Source organism: Pinus tabuliformis, chromosome 1_2 (genome assembly GCF_031772625.1).
Source record: "Pinus tabuliformis cultivar Carrire ecotype Pingquan chromosome 1_2, CPIR1, whole genome shotgun sequence".
In the NCBI taxonomy this organism is placed as follows: Eukaryota; Viridiplantae; Streptophyta; class Pinopsida; order Pinales; family Pinaceae; genus Pinus; species Pinus tabuliformis.
The window spans coordinates 824,465,725-824,482,400 of record NC_142298.1 but is presented as its reverse complement, the minus strand read 5'-3'; the positions used below and the strand labels follow the sequence as shown (position 1 = coordinate 824,482,400).

The following is a 16,676-nucleotide window of genomic DNA, read 5'->3' as shown; positions in this document are numbered from 1 at the left end:
GGAGCTTCCCAGAGCATAGATGTAACAATTGGAATTTATCTCCTACCGCAAGATCCAACTACTTGTTTGTTTTACTATCTTGGAGAGTTAATTACTCCCTACTCCAAGATACTAGCCTAAGCTATGTTGGTGATAAAGAGCCCTAGAAATAAAAAGATTACTAGATAGATTTTACTTTAAGCGTTATTTTTATTGGTTTTTTCTTAAGTCAAAAGGTGCGGAGACGAAACTTTATGGTGTGAAGACTCGACTCCAAAACACTAAAAATGCACTTAAGATGATAAACAATCCTTTCCCTTCAATGAATTTCTAGCTAAAGAAAGAGTTGAGAATGCAAATGCTTGAAAAAAAAATATTTCCTTAACAAACAAATAAAAAGAAGAACTTTTTGTCTTTTCCAATACACTAAAAAACGAGACAACTAGTTATGCTCACAAAAATTTCCCTTTCTTTTCAAACACTCAAATACTACAAAAACAAACTTTTTTCAAAAGAGATTTTTTATTTTTATAAAACACTCAAAACTATAGAAAAATCTAATCTTGAGATCTATAAATTCTAAAAAACTAATTGAAGTAAAAGCTTACAAAATTTATTTTCAAGGATGTTTTACTTAGTTATGAGCAAACTAAGGACTAATTTGTCTAGAATAAAAAATTAATAAAAAACAACCAACTTTTGTTTTCTTTTTTAAAAATGAAATCCAAAACTTTCAACACAAGTTCTTTCGAAACTTTGCAAAGAGAAAAACGTGATGTATTCCTCAACAAGGGCAGATTTTACAAATCGGTCAGACTCATAAGAAGACCAGCAAAAACCAGGGTGATCTGAGGTTTCTAAGGCTTCTAAGGTCTGAGTTACTACAAAGACCAAACAAAAATCAAGCCAGGCACACAAAGCTTCTAGAAATTCACCTAAAACCTAAATGCCAATGGAATTAACCTACAAAAAGTTTCTAACAAGACACGTGCAGAGGCTAAAAACACACAAACAAATCCTAAGATGACTGAATGAGAAAATTTTAAGTTTTTCAAAATTTTGACAGGGTCCGCAGGCTCCCAGTGTACCCAGGTGCGGTATCGCTCTGTATGTAAAGCAAAAGTGTGGGGATGTCCGCACTGAGTTAGAAACAGAGGGTGCGGTCCTCTTCCAAAAGCGTGAAAAACAAAAAATAATTCAAGATCTACAAAAGCTACCCAATCCCACACAGCAAGCAAAAACCAGAAACAGAGAAACAGTTTCTCAACTCAAAGCAAAAGCAAAGGCAGAAACCAAAAATTCAAGTCCCCAACGGAGTCGCCATTTTGTCAGCCAGATAAGTTGTTCTTGCAGACAAGACCGACCTCCCTAGTATCTATGGATATCTAGCGACAAGCAAACCAAACAAATTCTATCTTTCTCTAAATATGCAATTTATAAATAAAGGCTAGTAGATGTTTTAGGCCTACCTCGGGTCCAGTGCTAGTTTGTGGAAGCCACACTCCGTTGATCCAAATGAGCTCCCTTTTAAAGAATCTGCAAACACAAACAAGCACACATATTAAATAGCACCTGCATAGCCAATATAATAAAGCATATTTATCATGATGATCAAGGAATTCATGAAATAAATCATATAAGACAATTTATTGAGAAAAATGAATCTGATTGTATTAACTTTAATCAAAGAAGAACTTTACAACCTTGGTGCCTTGATGCTGTACAAGCTCCTCCCAGGGTCCAGCAAGAATCTCCTCTACTTTGACAAGTTTCACTCTCTTCCCAAAGAAGCCAAAAGGTATGTAATCTCTCCTCTCAAGCTTAACTAGGAAGTCTCAATTCCAACAGCATTTACCCTAAAAAATGTTCAACTTTCAACCTCTTTAGCAACCAGCCCAATGCCTCAATTTATAGAGCAGAGGAGGGAAGTTACTAGGTCCACCTTCAAAGGGATAGAGTCCTCCTTCAAAGGGATAAGCTCCTCTCATCAAGGGGTTAGCTCCTTTAGTTATGGGATGCATGAACCACCTAGGAGCGAACCAACCACATCAAGATTCCTTCTAGAAGCATCCAAAATTAACCCAAAGTGAGTTTTTAAGAATAAACTTGTGCCTTTTTGACTTTTACAGGGGTCCGCACCCACTCCTTTAGAGACAGAGCAGGCAGGTCTGCAGCTAACATAACCAAGGGGTGCGGGACCACAGGTAATGGTAAGAGAAAGTGTGGAACCAGAGTTTTATTGATTTTCAAGGACTTTCTTTCATTTTTAAAGCTTGACATGAAGAGTTGAGGTTTGATACTTGCAAAGGAGGACAGTATGAGTGGTGATAGACTCACGCTGACTGCAGAAAGTCATGGTGACAATATTTTGTGTAACACTATAGGTCATAATTACATATTGGAATAGAGAGATCTGAAACTTATCTAGGAATCATCAAGAAGGTCTAATTCCCTCTTATGATATAGCTACAATAACATCTATTAAGTCATGCATTCAATAACCATTCATTTACCAATCAAAACATGATAAGAGCCATAACTTGAATCTGTCATAAAAACATGCTTATAACCAACATATAAACAAAATAATAACAATGATAGGACAACCATGATAAACACAATAACAAGTACATTTACTCATAAAATACGAGAGGAAAATATCTCTTATTAACCTATGAAAATCCAACCAAGTCAGGTACTTCGACATACTAACCGACCATAGATTGGGCCGAAACAAATCTTTCTTTGAGCCAATCACCTGCATGCCATATTACAAGCATGAATGTGGAACTCACAAAAAAAAAATTAGGGCTTCCTAAGGCTTTCCCGCAATATTGGAAAAAGCGGTCAAGGGACTCATAGGCTAGAAACCCTCACCTATACAACCAGGCTTTATTGCAATCCCGCCAAAAATTGTCAAGGGATCACTAGTCCCTAAACAAGCTTAGATGCCTATAGATTTCTTCACCAATACCTTGAGGAATTTTTTCATCTCCACCCTCAGGCTTTACCACAATTCCACTATTACCGGTCAAGGGATTCCTAGGCCCTTAGGAATTTTCCTAAGACCACCTGACCCAATTCGAAAACCATCCAGTAATCCAAAGCTCGACCAAGTAAAAGAAACCCACCACACCATGGCTATCTGGAAATGGCAAGGTAAACTAGAAACCATTGTCACACCTGGAAAAGACCATGCCAATGAAAACAAGTGAACCAAACAAACACATGCTTGTACCATGCATGAAAAAATAGCAAGGAAACCATACATTCAACATGATACCTGCAAAGAAATCTCATTGTAGCCACTTGATCCAACTCTTCCTTGCTTGATATTTTCTTTCCTTTTCTTTCTTGTCCTTCCTTTGCCTTCCTTTCTCCAATGCTAGAGTGATCCAACAATGCTCTAAGTGAACAAGAGTAAGGGAGAGTAGAGATAATAGAGAGATAGCTCCAAAAATGAACTGACAAAAGGTTAACCAACTAAAATATATGAATTGATCCTCAAAAGCCTTTTTATGATTAAGGCTTCTATTTTCTTTAATTTCTTCTACTTTCCTTCAATTTCCTCCTCACATGCAACTTGTGACCTTTCACCTTCATTTTCTCCTATTTTCCATTATTTTCATAAATAAAATACCAATTAATGTCTCCTTTCCTTTTCAAAGCCTTTTCCGTTGCCTTTGCCAATTCCCCCTAGCCAGAATAAACCAATTGAACACCCACTAGGATGTTTTTCCCAACATTCATCTTGGAAGATATGTCCCATGACCCTGGTATTATTTTTCCTTTATTAAATTTATTACATGTATTTTTAACCAGGGCTATTAAAGAACCCTCCCTTTGGGGGAACAATGTCCTTGGTTTTCAATGACACTTATAAACCAACAAACGCATGCTGCCTATGGAGATTTATAACATAGCTCGATACAACAGTTACATCATATCCATATGCTGAAACATAACCAACATATCATGAACACCATACCTCTTATTGGAGATTTGTAACACAACTCGATGTGGTATTTACACCATACATATGCATATATAGACATATCCAAAGCATAACATCAAAACATATATCAAAATAAATTCACTCAACCAGTTAATATAGATGGATACATAGTCCGCATCTGATCAACCATCTCCCATGTAGCTTCATCGGGCCCAAAGTGCTTCCATTGCACTTTAACTTGCTTGATTGCTCGGTTTTGGGGCATGAACATGTTTTGTTGCAAAATGCACTGAGGTTCTCATTGGAATTATCCTTCTGGTTCCACGTGCAATACAGAATAGTCAATCACACGATCAACATCTTTAACATACTTCTTAAGAAATGACACATGGAAAACATCATGGAATTTCACTGTTAGAGGAAGTGCAAGTCAGTAGGCTACCGATCTAATCCTCTCAAGAATCTTGAAAGGCCCGCAATACTGAGGTGCCAACTTGGCACATGATCCAATCCTCAAGGACCTCTTCTTGGGCTTGATGCACAAGTATACATTTTTCCCAACCTAAAACTCCTTAAACACCCTATTCACTAGATCACTCCAACTGATGAGATTATTACAACTCCACCCATAAAGTGCCTCAAACGGTGATCCAGATTTAAACAGGAACGCAAAAAATTATAGAGATAACCATAAATACAAAGATGCAATAGAAATAATACTTCATTTCATTAATGTAAAATATTGAAATATGCTTACAAACAGAAATGGAAATAAACTAGCTCGGGCGATGGTAGCTTATCTCTGAGGAGAGATGTGGCGGCTACATGCCTCTGAACTGTCTTACAATGAGGCTCTAAGGCCTATTTATTGTTGAGAAACAATGGAAAACCATAAAAATCCAAAAACCTAACCCTAGGAGATGAAACGCCAAACTATGGGCCCCGTTTGGGTAAATTGGTACATCAACTTCCCAGGGTCGTAACTTTGGCATACGATCTTTATTTGACGCACACAATACCTTGTTAGAAGGATCTATTAGAGGACTACAACTTTTGAGTGAGCAACATTGGTCCATTGACCCATGTTGCTCCCAGTTTTCCCAAAAAAATGTCGTTTAGGGCCTCAAAACGACTCCCGAAGTTCAAGACCCGAAAAACTGCTAAAAATAGTAAACTGTGCTACAATTAAGGAAACTAAAAAACTGAAAGAAACAATGGTGGGGGTCCAAGTGGAATTAGCGGGTGGCCACCGATATCCACATGGATCATTCCTGCCCCCTTTGGAAGCAATGGTCCCCATTGCGTTGATTTCCTCCACAAGATGAGGAAACTTCTGCTGAACTTGGTCCCTAGTGAGCCACTTGCCCTGGTGAAGGAGCTAGCCTATTTTGACAACTTGATACAGTTGGATCTTCTACTGGTGAGTGTGCTTGATCTGCATATCCATGATCCGATCAGTCGTAGCTTGTTCCATGCAATCTGGATTTAACTCTGTTGGTGTGAGTTGTTCTGCAATGTTGGATGTGTCTAGTAATGGTGGAAAGTATGGCCGAAGGCGGTCCACATTGAACACTGGGTGCAAGCCAAGGAATGGGGGAATGGTGAGCTCAAATGCATTGTATCCCACAACCTTGGCAATGGTGTAAGTACCATAGCAGAGTTGTCTGAGTTTTTGATAGGCTCTAGTAAGGCGTTCCTTTTACAAATGCAACCAGACTTTGTCGCCCACCTAAAACTTGTGTGGCACCCGATGTTGATCATGTCGCTGCTTGTACTTGGCATTTGATTTCTCCAAAATGTCATGGACTTGCTGGTAGAATGTTGGATGTGCTCAATGAAGTTGTTTGCCTTATCTTTTTGGGACTGGACATGAGCCGAATCTTCTTGAGTAGTTATAAATGGCATGGCCACATCAATGGGACATAGTGGTTGGAATCCCAATCCCACCTGAAAAGGGCTGTGGCCAGTCTAGTTGTGGAGAGCCTAGTTATAGTTGTGCTGAACATAGTGGAGGCTCTCATCCCACGTGTGTGAATGCTTTGAGTTGTACATGTGTAAAATGTGTACGATCATCTTATTGATAACCTCTTTCTGGCCATCAGTTTAGGGATGGAAGGCTATGAACTTAGTGAGTTTGGTGTCCAGCATTGACCAGAGACTGGACCAAAATGTACTACGGAACCTAATGTCCCGATTTGAGATGATAGACCGTGGGATCCCAAAGTGTACCCACACTCGTTCAAAGAAGAGTTTAGTAGTGGCTTCTACTGTGATATTCTTCTTGCAGGCCGCCATAAAGGCCATGTTTGAGAACTTGTCGACGACCACAAAAAACTTGTTATTCCCATGCTTAGTTGAAGGAAGGCCCAACATGTAATCGATGGAGATAAATTCCCAAGGTTGACTAGGGATAGGCAATGGAGTATAGAGGCCTTGCTTCTTGATGGTTGGTTTGGCAATGGCTCAGGCAGTGCAAGATCTGATGTACTTCCCGACATTCTGTCGAAGATTCAGCGAATAGAAATACTTCTGCAGTATTGCCACTATTTTCTTGACCCCGAAATGCCCAACAGTCCAACTATAGTGTGCTTCCAAAATCATCTAGGCACGCTCGCTTGAAGGAACACAAAGGTGACCCAGGTGGCATAACAGGGCATCCTGGAAATGAAAATGTGGAACATGCTGACCCTCCAAGAGTGTTTGGTATGTGTGGCTGAATGTTGGGTTGCTTTTGTAGAGAAGTGGCCAATCAGAAGTCTCATGCCCACAAAAGTTGAGCACGGTGGTTAATGCCATGATCTGTGGTCGACTGAGGCAATCAACAGAATTATTGTTGTTTCCCTTCTTATACTTGATATTAAAATGGAATTGGTGCATGTATGTGGAAAACTTCTGATGGCGATCATTCTGCAACTTCCCTTGGGTCTGGATGAGCTATAGGGGCTGGTGGTCGTCTATGTGGATGACCATTTCCTTCCCCAAAATGTAATGTTTCCATTGTCGGCAAGCCTGCGCAATGAAATACATCTCTTTGTCATAAGTGGGATACTTCCGGACTGTGTCTGAAAGTGTCTCACTATGATATGCCATTGGATGCCCGTGTTGAGTAAGGACTAGCCTAGTAGCATAGTCAGAGGCATCTGTCTTGATCTCAAATGGTTGTTGCAAGTCTGGTAATCTGAGCACTGGTGCCAAGAAGAGGCGATGTTTCAACTCTGTGAATGCCTTCTGTTGAGATTTAGACCAAAAGAATTTTTCTTTCGCTCCTCCCTTGGTGACTTGACTCAAGGGCCAAGTGATATGAGAAAATCCCAACATGAACTTGCGGTAGAAGTTGGCAAGACCTAGAAAGCTGTGGAGCTCTGTTAGAGTGGTTGGAGATGGCCAATCCCGAATGACTTGGATCTTGGCTGGAACCACATGCACCCCCCATTCATCAATAATGTATCCCAGATACTGAACTTAGGTCATGCCTGATGAGCCCCAAAAATGGACAATTATTTGGGCTCATTCAATCTCCTAATTTGACTTAATCCACCATTCTCATTGGTTTATTGCATGTTTTTGATTATTTTTATGTTAATAGAGTGAATTTGGTTAGTCATTATGCCAACAAGTCTAATGGGTGCTTTGTGTAGCCTTTTTGGTCAATTTGGAGACAAAATTGAAGGTCTTAATGAGCACTTGGCAGCCAAATTCGTGGGAGAACAAGCTAGAGGATTTGTAGGAAGGTGTCCCCTTCATTTATGGGCCCTTACCTCGAATTCTCCACCATCAGCTTGGAGTTCAAGGGCCACCGAATCAATCAGCACAAGGGCAGCCAAGCAAGTCAAGTAGGACTGCTGTTAACTCCAAGTTTTGGGCAGCCGAGTCCCTAAAGTTTAGGAGGACTGTTGGGGCCTCAAATTGTATAAATAAGACGGCTTAAGACCTCATTTCAATTAGTCAATTTGGTTAGCTAGTTAGCCAGTAGATAGTAGCTAGTAGTTAGTGATTTCATAGCCTTGTTATAGTCATTTTGTAATTCGATTTGTATGCAATAGATTAGCTTTTCTTTCAGCTCATTCTCAAGCTCTCCTTGTGGACAATTTTGATGTAACTCTTCATTCTTGATTAATAAAGATGAATTCAGCTTTGCACCAGCTCTAAATCTCTCTTGGGAGGCTGTAGCTCTTGGGGTTGGGCCCATCTCAAGCGCCCAGTACCTCCTTTGATTATCTTTATGTGTTTTTGCTGCATTCTTAGAATAAAATCTGCTATTTTGTTTTGTTATTTAGTTTGTTTTTTTGATGAGTAAAATAGCTTCTCATGCTCAGATTTAGTTGATAGGTTGTTAATAGAAAAAGCTTCAAGAAAAGGGCCAACAAACATCTGTGGTTTCACCTCTCCCTCAGTGGGATCAGGAGCTGTGACTAAGATGACTTTGCTGCCCACAAAAACACTGATTTTGCTTTGCCATGCAATCACTAGTGTTTGATTTTCATGTGTAGAAGTTGGTTACAAGTTCAAACTTTCATTTTCTTATTTGCATGAGTTAAAATACATGGTTTCATTGCAGGTCACACTTATGTTCATTCTCTTTACTAACAGCTAGCAAATTACGTCAACGTAACTAGGTCTTTGAATTCATAAGTCTTTGTTGGTTCTGATTGGAAAAACGACTTGCAGAGCACATGTACCACTCCTTCATCTGCTTATTCTCCATCAGCACCATCCACTCCACCCTCTACTTAGAACCCTTTCTTCACATTTGCCATTCGCTCCTAAAACCCTAATTTTTGTGCAACATTGCTTCACTCTCCCTTGAGCAAATCTCACCATCTGCTTCACTCCTCGACTCCATCCTTCAAGTCTTGAACTCCCATACACCCCTATTTCACCTCCATACTCGTTCCTCCACTTGTTTCCCTCCATCCGTCCTCCAAAATCCTCGTTTCATAACATCCTGTAGAATTCCTGAGTTTCCTGTAGGATCCCCTGCAGACATCCTGTAGAAGCCTGCAAACTCGGTTGCCGAGCACCTGAACATTGTGGACTTCTGTGGACTGATGCTAGCGATCCCCTGGGACCTCTCCTACCCCCCCTGAACTTTCCCAAGCTTTCCTTCCCTTCAAACCACCTCTGCACAGCCAAACCCTAATAAGAAACAAAATCATAATCACTCCAACCATTTAAGCAAAAATACAAAAACAATGTTATTTTCAATGGAAGTAGTTTAAGTTCATGCATTTCATATCACTAGAGGTAATGGCATCATTCTTAGACATTTTCACTCCCACCATTGCATCATAGAGATTAAGCTAGTCAGATTAGGGTTTACTAGGGTTTCCATGTTTTGGTTGGCTTTCAGTTCATTTTTGCAAAGTAGATTAATTTCCTTTGAGATAGCCTTCGTCCATCATTTAGCAAGCTTCTTCTGAGAGCATATAGAAGTTGGCTTGAGCCCTAGCGGACTTGTGCCAACTGACCAAGTGACAGCTACGACAAGAGCTAGTACTTGTGCATATAGCACCGCCGCTTCCAAGTTTGTACGAACTACCGGGTTGATAAAATTAGAGATAGGAAGCCCCAGGAGTTGTAGCATTATTGCTACAATACTGGAGCCCACCATCTTTTTGGCGCCGTTGCCGGGGAAGCGTCAGAGTATTGGTGATTGTCGCTTTTCTTCTATTTTCCACTACAATCTTCTTCTAAGTAGTTTATTTCGTTTCCATTATGCAATTTCGTTTATGCAAAAGTAGATTAGCATTTCCCGCTTTCATAGATTAGCATTTCAATTCCGCAATTTCATTTCTGCAAGCATAGATTAGCATTTCTATTCCGCAATTTCATTTCTGCAAGCGTAGGGTAGCATTTCAATTTTGCAAGTGTAGCCTAGCATTTCATTCTTGCAATTTGATTTGAGCAAAATAGATTAGTCCTTTCCTGCTTTCATTTCAATTCTGCATTTTCATTTTAGCAAGATAGTTAGTTGCAGTTCAATTTTTTTCAGTTTTGCATGTAGAAGTAGAAAAAAGCAAAAATCAACCAAAAAGATTTCATTTCATGCCTTGTAGGAGTAGAGATAATTTAGAAAAATATTTGCACAACACCCCCCACTGCTTCACACAGCCAACCTTCTCTCTTCTTCGATGGTTGTGACTAAGAAGAACCCCTGGGTGGACATCAAGGCATATTTAAAGAACCTCTAGGGGAGAAGAAGAAGAAAACATTCCTCTGGAGCAAATGGCTACAAGTAGAGATGTTGGGAGCAACATCTTGTCCAAAGATGAATTTGAAAATCAGATCAAAGATTTCAAGAGTGATATGAGGCAGTTTCTTGCCATGCAACTGGATACCTTGCGGATCCAAAAGAAGCAAGAGGAAGCCAAGAGGGCTTTGGTCATCTTTTTTCCTAGGTGCACTAGAAAGCATCCTAGGAATGAATGTCCAATGCACTCCCTAGAAGTGTGTTTCATCTGTGAAGAATACCATCCTACAGATTAGTGCCCTTCCTTGCCCAGAATCAAAGCTGCATATCAAAGAGCCAAGGGAGCCACTGAATCACTCTATTATATGAACCAAAGTTGGCCGCATGAACCTAGATCTTATCAGCAGGAACTGCAAGGGACACCTGAGACCTATTATGACCCCTACCAAGCCACTTTCATGCCTTCTTGGGGTCCCCCTGCTCATCCTTCCTGGTTCACACCTCCTCCTTGTTCCTTCACAGATCCATATTATACCCAACCAGTTGCTCATTCATTTCACTCTTATGCTCAGCCACAGCCTCAGTGGAATGCACCTTATCAGGAGTGGAGGCCCCAGTACAACTCTCATCCCGCTCATTTTCCTCCACCACCTGCTCATCCACAACCATCGCCTCCTCCTCCACCAAGGCAACCCCAAATGCCTACCCAACCACAATGCCATCCATCTCCATCTCAATTTCACACCTCCACTCAACTACCCGTACCATTTCCAAAACCACACAATGGAGCAGCTCAACCCCATTGCAAATCTGAGGCACAACATGTGCAAATGACTCCTCTTGAGCTCAATGATGTTCACCAAAGCTCAGGAAGAGTGTTGCAAAACAAAGATTCTATTGAAGGACCAAAGGAAAAAGAAGATTCCAAAGAGGAGATCAAAGAACCATGGGCTGCACTTGATGAAGAGAAGAGATCAGAATCAGAGATCGAGAGAGTTCCCTCATGGTTACCATCAAATCTTCCATGTATTCAAGAGAAAGATCAACAAAAAGAGGAAGATCAGAAGGTCATGATAGAAGGTGACATGAAGAATGATCCAGATCAGCAAAAGAACCAAGGATATCAAAGCTATATTGAGATATGGTTTCAGAAGGTCACTAAGTTGCAGCAGTACTTTCTTCCTCAGCTCTGTTTGATCCCTTCAACGCCAGATCATTTGGTCTCTGAGATCTGGATACTTGTCCAAGCATGCATTTCGATCCTTCACATCGTTTTTTCTCTAATCTCGATTTGCACATGGCTCCATTGGAAGTATTCTTATACTTGAAAATGATTTTGTTTTTCAAGTAGGGTAGTGTAGAGAAAAAAAAAAGAAAAAAAGAGGAAAAAATGAAAATAAGAGAAAAATAAAAATCTAAGGTGAAAACCTCCTTGGAGGTGCCTTAGATTAGCTCATTGATTGAAAACCTCCATGAGGCGGTCAATGGGTTGGAAAAAAAAAGAGAAAATGAAAGGGAATAAGATCTTTGGGTGAAAACCTCCCTTGGAGGCGCCCAACGCAGGCAATTAGGGTGAAAACCTCCATGAGGCGCCCTAGTTGTTTTTCAAAAAAAAAAAGAGAAAAAGAAAAGAAAAATAAAGCTAATCTCCATTGAATAATTTCATGTTGCAGCAGTGACATTGCAGGTTGCAAGAAGGATGTTTCATGACAGGAGGAGCACTCAAATCAAGGTTAAAGGAATTTTTCTTGTGCCTTCTACAGGAAGCTCTGTATTTCTACAGGAAACATCCTGTAGAACCTTTGGACGAGCCAAATCCAATTTCAAAAGTGAATCTAATGGTGGGAATCTGTTGATTAGGCCTACAAGCACTTGTGTGTCCATCCCTTGCCTTTCTCCATCATTTTTTCCACCTCCTTGTGCTTCTCATTGTGCTTCTACAGGAACTTCCTGTAGAAATTGTGGGAAACTAGACATGGATCTCAAAAAGTGGTTTGGCAAACATGGTAGCTTTCTCAAGGGTTCAGAAGTCCTCATGCAACCTTCCAACTCCTCCTCCATCATCTCCATACCTGCATCACAGCCCAAGCTCAGTTTTCCCTTCCATGCAAACACATGCAAAGTGCCTTGAAGCAAAAAGACATAGAACAAAATTTGTTTTTGCCATAACTTGAAAACCATGCATCCATTTGACAAACTGTTTTATGGGGAATTGTACAAGGGTGATGGCAACATGCTTGAGCAGTTTCAGCCAATTCCGGTGCACGGTTTCCAAGAAATCAGCCTTCATCACCATCAGCCATTTTTGCATTTTCTCCATATCCGTGCATCCGTTTCAAAACCTGTTTCATGGGGATATGCATGTGAGTAATGGTAACCTACCCAAGCAGTTTCAGCCGATTCCGATGCACGGTTTCCAAGAAATCGAGCTCTGAAATCTTCAGCCATTTTCCATTTTTCTCGAAATCCGTGCATCCATTGATCACGATTTTGCTATGGGAGATGCATAATGATGATAGGAACATGCTCACCGAGTTTCAGATCAATCTGGTTTACCGTTTGAGAGCAATGGCGAAAACAAGTTCTGGTTTTGTGACCATGCAGCAGCAGCAGCTTGAAGGTGCAGATCTGGACGTGGAAACAATTGCATGCAGCTCAGATCCGGCCAGAGGACACCTGCACAAGGAAAAGCAATCAAGGATTAGCAGCCAAGCCACATGCAATCAGAAAAACTAAGCATGCAGCAGCAGAATCAGAGCAGGCAGCAGCAAAAAGCTCACGGCAGCCATTCAACTTCGAGGTATGTGACTGAAACTCATTCCTCTATTGCATAAATTTAATTTAAAAACTGCATGAATTAATGGAATGGTGGGATTAAGACACGAATTAGCAAGGTTAAGCTGATTGTCTTCTCTAGAACTCAGCCGGCAGTCACGCAGTACACGTGGACAGTTGACTCACGTGGAAATTTAGAAAACAGGAAGTGTTGGCCGTTTGAACTCCAGTGCAACTAATGGTGAGTGATTACAGGCAGAGAACTACAGTTCATAATTACACCACAGTGAGGAACAACACTTCTAGTTGCATGAGGCCATGTACACTTGGCCACTTCTCTCTCTCACGTGAATCACGCCTCAATTAAAGTTGCTCGGCTGACTCTCACCATCCGCTGATTAGTTTCTCCACGTTCTTGACAACAACCAATGCAATACATACAACCCTGAGATGCCTTAACTCTGATCTTTTTGTCTTGGCTACTTTCTGTGGTGCAGTCATAAACAAGCCTTCCATCATCCAGTCTACTGTCATCATCATATGGAACTGAATATTTGCAAGCTTTGGGATAAGAATTGGTTTTAGTAACAATCTCTTCCACTGTAAACCACCATCTAAAAGGTAATTCAACTTCTAAAGGTGTCTCTTGTTATCCCAAAAATACCACCAATTCTCAACTGCTTAAATCCGTGCATGTTGCATTCTCTGTGTGCTTTGAATTTTTTTTACAAGTACCTGTGCAACAAAGTGAAAAATGAACAAGTACTCATGGAACTCCAGAGACGCTGAAAGATTCAGTTGACTTTGTGCAACACCTTCTTGATAAGTATGACAAAATTATTAGCATGGCATTTAGCAATGATAAAACTTTCCAAAATGCTTTGAATTCATCATTTGAATTCTTCATTAATTTGGATACAATGTCACCAGAATATATTTCTTTGTTTGTTGATGATAAACTTCGGAAGGGTCTAAAAGGAGTCAGCGAAGAGGATGTAGAAGTAATACTTGACAAGGGAAAACTGTTTCAGATGATGCTGAGAGGAGTCTAATTGTGAAATTGAAGACAAAATGTGGTTATCAGTTCACTTCGAAGTTGGAAGGTATGTTTACAGATATGAAGACTTCCAGGGACACTATGCAAGGCTTCAATGCATTGCTGGCTGGCTCCAATAAAGTCAGCAAAGAGCCTACTTTGGCCGTGCAAGTTCTCACAACAGGTTCATGGCCAACACAGCCATGTGCATGTTGCAACCTGCCCACAGAAATCTGGGCTGTGTGTGAAAGGTTTAGGGGATACCATCTCAACACACACACTAGTCGGAGATTGACATGGCAGACTAACATGGGAACTGCAGACCTAAAAGCAACCTTTGGTAAATCTAGGAAACATGAACTTAATGTTTCCACTTATCAGATGTGTATTCTAATGCTGTTTAATTCAGCAGATTGTCTGAGCTATAAAGAAATTGAACAGGCAACAGATATCCTAGTTGCAGACCTGAAAAGGTGCTTGCAATCTCTTGCCTGTGTAAAGGGAAAATGTACTGCGTAAAGAACCTATGGGCAGGGATATAGGTGAAAAAGATACATTCCAGTTCAATGACAGTTTCACAAGCAAGTTTTACAAGGTGAAAATAGGAACAGTGGCCGCACAAAAAGAAAAGAACCACTCAACACTAGAGGTAGAAATAAGATGTAGAGATGGAAGAACAACTATTCATGTCATCATCGATAGTTGTGAATGCCCCAATGCACAACATCTCTCCTCGCATTCGAGATCAAAGAGAAAGATGTAATATCGAAATCTTGATCTGGACTAGAAAGTAGTCACACACTGGAAATAACTAGAATAAGTACTTCTTTGTGGCTTCATGTAAGTGGGTCATCTGCAAGATGGCCCACTCATACAAGGCCTGTTCATTCGCAGAAATGCCACATTAGAACAGTACTATTGAATGAATCGATGTAGAATGTCAGGCCCCACTTGCATACAGTCTTATCCATTCTTTTGTTGTTTCCACAGCCTCAATTTCATTTGTCTTCCAGTGTTTTGCAATGTTTTCAGAAAGTAACAAGCACAAGAAAGACCACCACAGAAGGAACAGGCAGAGGAATGAAGGAAAAGGACAAGCTGTTGAGGCCAAAGCGGGGGGTGGTAAAATAACACAAATGCCAAGGGCACCATTTCTTCCATATGATTGCATATACTCATGCACTCATAACAAGGCTGAGGATTCACTAAGAAAAGCAGCAGACAGTGAGGAAGAAGAGCAGAAAGGAGGAGAAGATGAAGGCTGCCACAACCCAGCTGGCAAGATACAGTGGTGCTGTCTGTTTCTACAGGAAGACAGAGGACTGTTTCTACAAGAAGACAAAGGACTGTTTCTACAGGAAGCCAGCGAACTGTTTCTACAGGAAGTTTGAAAAGAGGGAAGCCAAAGGAGAAAACAGCCGAGATGTTAGCCAAAGAAGCCACCAGGGCCATCAAAGATGAGGAGAGAGATTGGTTGCTCAGAGGATGAGCAACACTTTCAGTAGGGGGGTGATGATGAGCCCCAAAAATGGACAATTATTTGGGCTCATTCAATCTCCTAATTTGACTTAATCCACCATTCTCATTGGTTTATAGCATGTTTTTGATTATTTTTATGTTAATAGAGTGAATTTGGTTAGTCATTATGCCAACAAGTCTAATCGGTGCTTTGTGTAGCCTTTTTGGTCAACTTGGAGACAAAATTGAAGGTCTTAATGAGCACTTGGCAGCCAAATTCGTGGGAGAACAAGCTAGAGGATTTGTAGGAAGGTGTCCCCTTCATTTATGGGCCCTTACCTCGAATTCTCCACCATCAGCTCAGAGTTCAAGGTCCACCGAATCAATCAGCACAAGGGCATCCAAGCAAGTCAAGTAGGACTGTTGTTAACTCCAAGTTTTGGGCAGCCGAGTCCCTAAAGTTTAGGAGGACTGTTGGGGCCTCAAATTGTATAAATAAGAGGGCTTAAGACCTCATTTCAGTTAGTCAATTTGGTTAGCTAGTTAGCCAGTAGATAGTAGCTAGTAGTTAGTGATTTCATAGCCTTGTTGTAGTCATTTTGTAATTCGATTTGTATGCAATAGATTAGCTTTTCTTTCAGCTCATTCTCAAGCTCTCCTTGTGGACAGTTTTGATGTAACTCTTCATTCTTGATTAATAAAGATGAATTCAGCTTTGCACCAGCTCTAAATCTCTCTTGGGAGGCTGTAGCTCTTGGGTTTGGGCCCATCTCAAGCACCCAGTACCTCCTTTGATTATCTTTATGTGTTTTTGCTGCATTCTTAGAATAAAATCTGCTATTTTGTTTTGTTATTTAGTTTGTTTTTTTGATGAGTAAAATAGCTTCTCATGCTCAGATTTAGTTGATAGGTTGTTCACAGAAAAAGCTTCAAGAAAAGGGCCAACAAACATCTGTGGTTTCACCTCTCCCTCAGTGGGATCAGGAGCTGTGACTAAGATGACTTTGCTGCCCACAAAAACACTGATTTTGCTTTGCCATGCAATCACTAGTGTTTGATTTTCATGTGTAGAAGTTGGTTACAAGTTCAAACTTTCATTTGCTTATTTGCATGAGTTAAAATACATGGTTTCATTGCAGGTCACACTTCTGTTCATTATCTTTACTAACAACTAGCAAATTAGGTCAACGTAACTAGGTCTTTGAATTCATAAGTCTTTGTTGGTTCAGATTGGAAAAATGACTTGCAGAGCACCTGTACCACTCCTTCATCTGCTTATTCTC

At 40.5% G+C, this 16,676-nt stretch overlaps 1 pseudogene; it reads left to right on the top strand.

The window, feature by feature from the left end:
- Positions 1-14,698, top strand: part of LOC149208461 (cullin-3A pseudogene) — a 94,735-nt pseudogene extending 80,037 nt beyond the window's left edge.
- Positions 14,699-16,676: the final 1,978 nt, after the last annotated feature.